Source organism: Pogona vitticeps, chromosome 15 (genome assembly GCF_051106095.1).
Source record: "Pogona vitticeps strain Pit_001003342236 chromosome 15, PviZW2.1, whole genome shotgun sequence".
Classification (NCBI taxonomy): Eukaryota; Metazoa; Chordata; class Lepidosauria; order Squamata; family Agamidae; genus Pogona; species Pogona vitticeps.
This window is the reverse complement of record NC_135797.1, coordinates 2,600,136-2,607,453: the sequence shown is the minus strand read 5'-3', so window position 1 is coordinate 2,607,453 and position 7,318 is coordinate 2,600,136. Positions and strand designations below refer to the sequence as shown.

Here is a 7,318-nt window from a genome sequence, read left to right as displayed (position 1 = left end):
ATCGGCTTTGATGTGGGATAGTCCAAAGCTTTTTGAAACATCCAATTGTATGGCATTCTTAAGATTCACCACTTGGGGGCAGCCGAGTCTTATTTTTCAACTTCAAAATTGGGGCATAATAGATATGTGAGTCCTGGTTTTGTGGCATCTTGTCATAACTCTTAAGAATTCTGGGTCCATTCTTTTCCCTGATTGTTTTAAATTCATCCCCAGGAATGATTCCTTGATGCATCAAGTTTAATTATTGCCTCTTGAGCCACCAAACCCACAGGAAGAGGGAGAGGATGTATGAAGAAATGTCAGGGTTTTATCCAGATTAAATTAGTCTGGTGTTTACCCCATTGAAAGGATCACAACTTCTAAATGGTCGGTCACATAGGGTGGATAGTGCCCTCTCTTTCTGAGAGCATAGGGAGTGGAATATCGTTGACACATATTCAATTTGTTCTAAGGAAAGTCAGATGTTCCAACTTGGTGATGGTGTTGGGTTTGAACTTTTGCTTGCTCCTCCGCTCTTGGAAATCATTAACGTTTCCCAAACATGGGCTCAGAGGAGGGATTGGGCCCTCTGGATCATTTTTCTGAAGGACAATGGGAGCTTGAGGTCATGCCCCTCCCACCTTTGCTGCTCCACCAGGTGGCATCATGCATTGCGTCATGCTCATTGTTTATTGACTTTGACCCCCGTTTGTCAGATTAAGCCGAAGTGAATAAACGTTAAGCCCAAGACAATAACTTTCTTATTACATTAGCTTAACATTTCCATAAGCGTGCTTTGGAATTTTCCAAGGCTCGTCATTCGTTTTCGGACAGGTCTGATAAGAACAACTCTCCAGATTCAGCCATTTTAAAAAAATCCTTCACACTGAGAAATCAGAGAATGTGAGATGTGAGCTGAAAGATCCTGTTTGGAGGTGGACGTATCTTCCAAACACCATTGACCATTCATCGGAAGACAAATCTGCTCTAACTTTATTGAGATTTCCTTTCACCACTCACCTGACTTACTATTCAATGGCATTTGGCAAGGCTGGGGACTTTCTGTCCACTTGTTCTTTCATGACAGGGAGGGTACGGAAGTGAGACCAATGCTGTCCCCACTCGAGTGTGTCAGATGCCTCATTTTATGACACCCTGTTGGGGTTTGCCAGCTAGTTAGCTGCACCGGGAATGTGAGGTATATAGCTTTGTTCCTGCTTTCAGGCAGTGGGGGTGAGCTCAGACTATCTCATTTACAGTGGTGCCTTCGCTAGACAGTTACCCTGCATGACAGTTTTTTCGCTAGACATTGACTTTTTGTGATCACTATAGCGATTCGCAAAACAGTGGTTCCTATGGGGGAATTTCGCTGGACAATGTTTGGTCCCTGCTTCGCAAACCGATTTTTGCTAGACGACATTTGCTTTTCACTAGACAATGATTTCGCTAGACAGCTATTTCAGTGGAACGGATTATCATCGTCTAGCGAGGCACCACTGTATTAGCTTTCTGGTCTGTGTTTCGAAAGCTCCTCTCTCACTGGATCTAATTTCCTATGAAAACCGAATAATAAGCATTCTGCAATAAAATGAGACATGGAAAGTTAATATAAAGCAAAAAAAAGTTGTATTGAAGTGCTGGATTACATTCTTTTAGCACGAGACAAACTTTGCATGCAAAAAAAGACAACGTGTTTCAACAGTGATACATTTATCAGGAGGGTTACAATTTTAAAGCGATATTTCTCCTTGTCCTGCATGTTGCCATCCTTCCAAGTCTACTTGGGCAAATTACAAAGGGCCATTGATGCATTTTTCTTGCACGGTTGTCGTTGTGATCTCCACACACTTCGATTCCTCATTGGTTGGGCTCAGTGGTTGGGTCCCTTACTGTTTGGCAGAAGCAGCACCGGCTTTCAAGTGACGGGCTTGGGTGAGAAAAGCAGCCGTTGAAGGATAAGCAGAAGCGATTCGTATAAGGGAACATTTTTAGCTATTTCCCATTGAAAATGTTTTCAGAAATCAATCTGCATGGGACCTACTAAAGCACAGCACCAAGGAGCAGTTAGGACATATATATTTCTTACTTCCCATCATTTCAGAGATTCTCCATTTGAGTTTAACATGTTCTATCAGGTGGGGTGGTATACACTTGACTATTATGCATTTCATTACACAGAAACCCCCCTGGGAGTGTTACATTACAGCTCAAAGGCTGGATTTTCAGTCGGTTCCCGAGCAATTCTGAGCAGCAGTCCGGTTCTCTCTGCAATAAAAAAGATAAATCAATTTCACAACAGTCCTTATTTTGTTGGCATTCAAATGTTTCAATGAATATTTGCCAGTAACCCTGTTACACCCTTTCTACCATGTGCGCATGCGCATCGAAATCAGTACAGCGATGTGGGTGCCTGAACTGTGCATGGATTGAGACACAGAGTTAATCCATGGTTGCAAAGGCATCTTGACTTTTACGCAGAGGAAGCCAGTGGTTTCCCTGCAAATCCACTTTGGGTCTCAAATGAGCTTAAGTGCTCAACGTTTTCCCCAAAAGAGGTCCTGCACCTTTGGTAGGACATCTCAAATTTGGATGAACCCCCCATCTGGATGCTTATACAGATGATCAAAGACAGGGGTTCCCTTCATAGGCTTTCAATCCGCCACCAAATCCCAGAAAGGGCAATTCAAAATGGCAGCCGTTGTCTGTGTTATTCACTTCTTGTGGCCGGTCCTGCTAATCTGTTTGTTACAACTTTCCTGTGATAGACTGGATCTTGGGTCATGATGATGTGGAGAGATTGTGAGATTGATAGGCAAAGCTAGCCAAAGAGTAAGCAGGAACAATGGGTGAGCAACTCTCTCTCTCTCTCTTTCTCTCTCCGTTTCACATTAGAGACAATCTCCTAGCACAACAGATAGGATATTTTCTTTAGTTAAACCCACCTGACTTCTGAATAGGTAGAGCGAGACATGCTGTAAGCATTGGGCTGATAATGTGATCCCTGATTCATGAAGGCCTTTGCGAATACATTGATCCCTGATTGTTTGGGATTTATCGAACAACATGTGTGTATACCGCTCATACCAAAACTAAGTCAGAGCTGGCATTAGAGGTAGACATTAATCAGATCCTAAGTGCTCAGCCTGCTCCCTCAGCCTCTATCTTTCCTCTTACACAGATACGTACAATATAGCATGATATTTTGAAGTTTGTACTGGTCCTGGTGACACAGGGTGGAGGAATAATCAGGTCACAGGATCCCGGGCAGACAAACACTTTGCTGTCGGGTACATGACCAACCAGCTCCATGTCATCAAGGTTGATCTCACAAGGCCCTTTCGGGTAGCACACCATCTTGAACGAAGGAGAAGAACTGGTGGATCACAAGAGAGAGAGAAAGAGGAGGACAGATGAAGTCAATACATAAAATTATGCAGAGCAACAACAGGAACTCCAACAAAAGAGAGAGACAGGGAGGGAGGCTATGTATTTAGGACTAAATACATACCCTCTATATAAACAGTGGTGCCTTGCATAGCGACGTTAATCGTTGCAGCAAAAATTGCTGCAAAGCGATTTCGTCGCTATGCGATTTTAAAAAGCCCATAGGAATGCATTGAAACCCCTTCAATGCATTCCTATGGGCTTAAAACTCACCTTAAAGCGAAAATCCTCCATACGGTGGCCATTTTTGCTGCTTGGTAAGCAAGGAATCCACGTGAAAACACAGTGGGTGGCCACTTTTTTTACTGGGCGGCCGTTTTGGAACCGCTGATCAGCTGTTAGAAAATCATCGCTTTGCAATAATCGGTAAGCGAAACAGGGTACCAATCATCGCAAAGCGATTTTTCCCCATTTAAAACATCGCAATGCGATTGCAAAAGCGATCACAAAAAGTTCATCGGTATGCGATTTCGTCATTAAACGGGGCACCTGTTAAGCGAGGCACCACTGTATATACTTTGATAGACGGCGGTCCAATTTTCTCTTGAATGGCTCCAGTGTTGGAGCACTCATAACCTCCTGCGGCCATTGGTTCCATTGCCGTACTGCTCTAACAGTTAAGAAGTTTTGCCTCATATTCCACCGATATCTGGCTTCCTGTCACTTGAACCCATTCTTACTTGTCCTGCACACTGGGATGCTTGAGAATAAATCCTGAAACTCCTCTGTAGGACTTCTTGTCAAAGATTGGAAGAATGCTCTCCTATCTCCCCTCATTCTTCATTTCCCACGGCTAAACATGCCCAGTTCTGTCAGCTGAGGAGTCAAATTTAACAAAAAGCATTGCTCACCCCCAATTGAATGGAATAGAATAGAATAGAATAGAATCATCTTGTTCTGTAGAGTGGCTGATCACACATCTTTGGGAACATTATGATAGGTCAAGGATGAAAACGACCAAATATGGCTTTTGTGCTCCATAATTTGGTATCCAGTCTCATACCTCCTCTTATGGTGGAGGTTCTACATCCCCATTTGTATGGTTCCTAGGCAGTCACCTCATGATCTTTCTGGAGACACTAATAAACAAGCGTATTAGCATCTCCAGGCTGAGTGCCTAGCCATCCAATTCAAGCTGGTGTAGTGGATATAATTTGTAACTGCTTGTAATCTATAGAAAAGCCTCCCTATGTACTCATCAACTTCTACTACTGGCTAATACAAAATTCTGCTATACTCTTGATGTCTTGTTGTCTCATTGTCATCAGCGGACTGATAACGGAGCCTGACATTTCCCTTCACGATGTCGTGGCCATCTGCAAAGAGAGAATTAGTGTCGCAAAACTTACCTGATCCGTTGACTTACAGATGCTGAAGGAGAACAGAGAGACCTACCAGGCTACGAGCTCATTTATATAGAATCTCTCTACCCGTTTTTTAAAAAAATGCCTGCAACTTCAATAATGAAGCTGCCCGTCAGGTTCAACACGGTAATGACTTTCCAAGCCATATAAATGCTTGGAAATAGAAAGTGACTCAGTATTCCTTTTGAGTGACCCTCTCTATTTTCGGCCCAATAAAAGATGGGGTGAGGAGCCGAAGAGCGTCCATCTCCCTCACCAAGTGAGCTTTCACTGGGTGCCTGTTCGCTTCTGAAGCTCTCCCTTGAATCATGTGGGGACAGGCTCTAAAAAAATATCACCAAAAGAGTCCCTTCATTTCTAAAGAAAGAAAGAAACTATAGAAAAACATCTCAGGTGTTGTCCACAGGACTGTCTTACCTGAGACCAGGCATCTGTTGGTTTCTTTGTCACCTACATCTTTCATTTCCTTCCTTCCTTCCTTCCTTCCTTCCTTCCTTCCTTCCTTCCTTCCTTCCTTCCTTCCTTCCTTCCTTCCTTCCTTCCTTCCTTCCTTCCTTCCTTCCTTCCTTCCTTCCTTCCTTCCTTCCTTCCTTCCTTCCTTCCTTCCATACCTCACTATTCCAGCCAGTTTACAATAACAGATAGAACATAAAGTACTAAAGAGTGAATAAACAAAAATTAAAACATTGATGACATAAGAACAAGGGGCACCAAGGACAATTATCTCAATGACAGCAGGACAGGCAGCGAAAAATCGAAATCAAAAAGGGTCGGTATGGAAAGCCTTCCTGAAAAGTAGCATTTTAAGCGGTCCTCCAGATCTCAGCATTGAGGGGACCAAGAGTATCTTCACCCAGTGCTGGTTCCTCAAAGATTGTGCCACCACGAAGAAGGCCTGATAGCTTGTGGAGGGTCTCCGAGTCTCCCCCAGGATAGCAACCTGGAGGCGCTTGGTCTGAGAAGCTCTGGTGGGTTGAACACATCACGTTGGGGAGAGACATTCCAACCGGCCGTGTGGTCCCAAACCATCTAGGGCTTCATACATAAGCATCAGAACCTTGAAGCTGATCGGGGGAGGCAATGGGTAACCAACGCGGAGACAAGAACTGGAGTAATGGGATCAAATTTGCTCCTGCCCACCACCAGTCTGGCCAACGCATTCTGTAGTGTCGCCTTGCGGTGGCTGTCAAAAGGCCCATGTAGGGAGCCTTGCAGTAGTTGATCTGGGAAATTATCAATGCATGAACCAAAATCCTGAGCGAACCCTCCTCTAGGCAGGGAAGGTGTTGGGGGATTAACCCAGTCTGGCTAAAGGCAGATCTGGACTCGGCTGCAGCCTGGGAATCCCAAGAGAGAGCTTTGCGTCTTAGGTCCTTTCCGGGTAAAGAGGATTTAGAAGGGGTTTGACCTTCTTCTTCTGCTTCTGCTTCTGCTTCTGCTTCTGCTTCTTCTTCTTCTTCTTCTTCTTCTTCTTCTTCTTCTTCTTCTTCTTCTTCTTCTTCTTCTTCTTCTTCTTCTTCTTCTTCTGCTTCTTCTTCTTCTGCTTCTTCTTCTTCTTCTTCTTCTTATTATTATTATTATTATTGTTGTTGTTGTTGTTGTTGTTGTTGTTGTGTTGTTGTTGTTATTGTTGTTATTGTTGTTTTTATTGTTGTTATTGTTATTGTTATTGTTATTCTGGGGGTGCCCTGGGACTGGGCAGCTGGCCCAAGGCTACCTCGGCTGGTTCTTCATAGAGGAGGCCCAGTGGGGGGAATCGAACTCCCAGCCTTTGGCTCTACAGCCGGAGACCTCAACCGCTCAGCTCTCCGGCCAGCCGTGCATGAACCTGAAAGGGCAAATTTAATGTACAAACTATGTGGAGTAGAAATAAAGGGATGTCCATCTTCTACTTACCAGCATAATGCCTCTGCCTCATTGTAACTGGTTAAGACAAAGTATGTTAGGTCAACGTGGTGTCCTCATTGGCTGCTTGACCGTTCGCCCCATAAAAGTATAAAAAGAAAGGCATCTCTGTGGTGTCATACAGAAGCCTCGTGAAACAGGTAAGAAGGGACAAAAGCGAAGCTGTGAGTAAAACAAGCCACTTCTGTCATCCTGTGGTGGGCATCCAAGCCAAGAGGGGTCCATAATTGGCCACTGATTCAGGGCAGTGTCACCTTCTCGCAAGTGTCCAGCTCTGTATAAAAAGGCCAGGAGCTCAAGACCTCTTCATCAGCTGCCATCGAGGTCTACCGACAGCATCTTCTGAAGACTTCTCCAGAGGAGAACCAGGTAACCAGCGGGGTTGGGACTTCTGGCAGGAGTTCGGACTTGACAGCGCAGGTGGAGAGACATGAATTGAGGGAATGTAAGGTTTCACCGACAAGGCATTTTGGGAGAAGCTCAGCTGCTCCTCTCCTGACATAGGGTGTGAGGGAGTGCAAGAAAGATTGGGTCGGAGAGCCGGGCCCCCGATATCCATAGGGCAAAGCCAAGGGCCTGGAGCATCTTGGTGGGCAAACTGAAGGATCAAGAAGCCATGGGAGATG

The 7,318-nt window shown here is 44.7% G+C and overlaps 1 long non-coding RNA gene across 1 annotated transcript; it reads right to left on the bottom strand.

Annotated features, from left to right (window-relative positions):
* Positions 1–411: 411 nt before the first annotated feature.
* Positions 412–4,615, bottom strand: LOC144584912 (uncharacterized). The gene is made up of 2 exons (XR_013539397.1): positions 3,166–4,615; positions 412–2,244 (listed from the first exon to the last, which is right to left on the bottom strand). It is a non-coding gene; the product is annotated as an uncharacterized LOC144584912 (long non-coding RNA).
* Between the last annotated feature and the right edge of the window lie 2,703 nt (positions 4,616–7,318).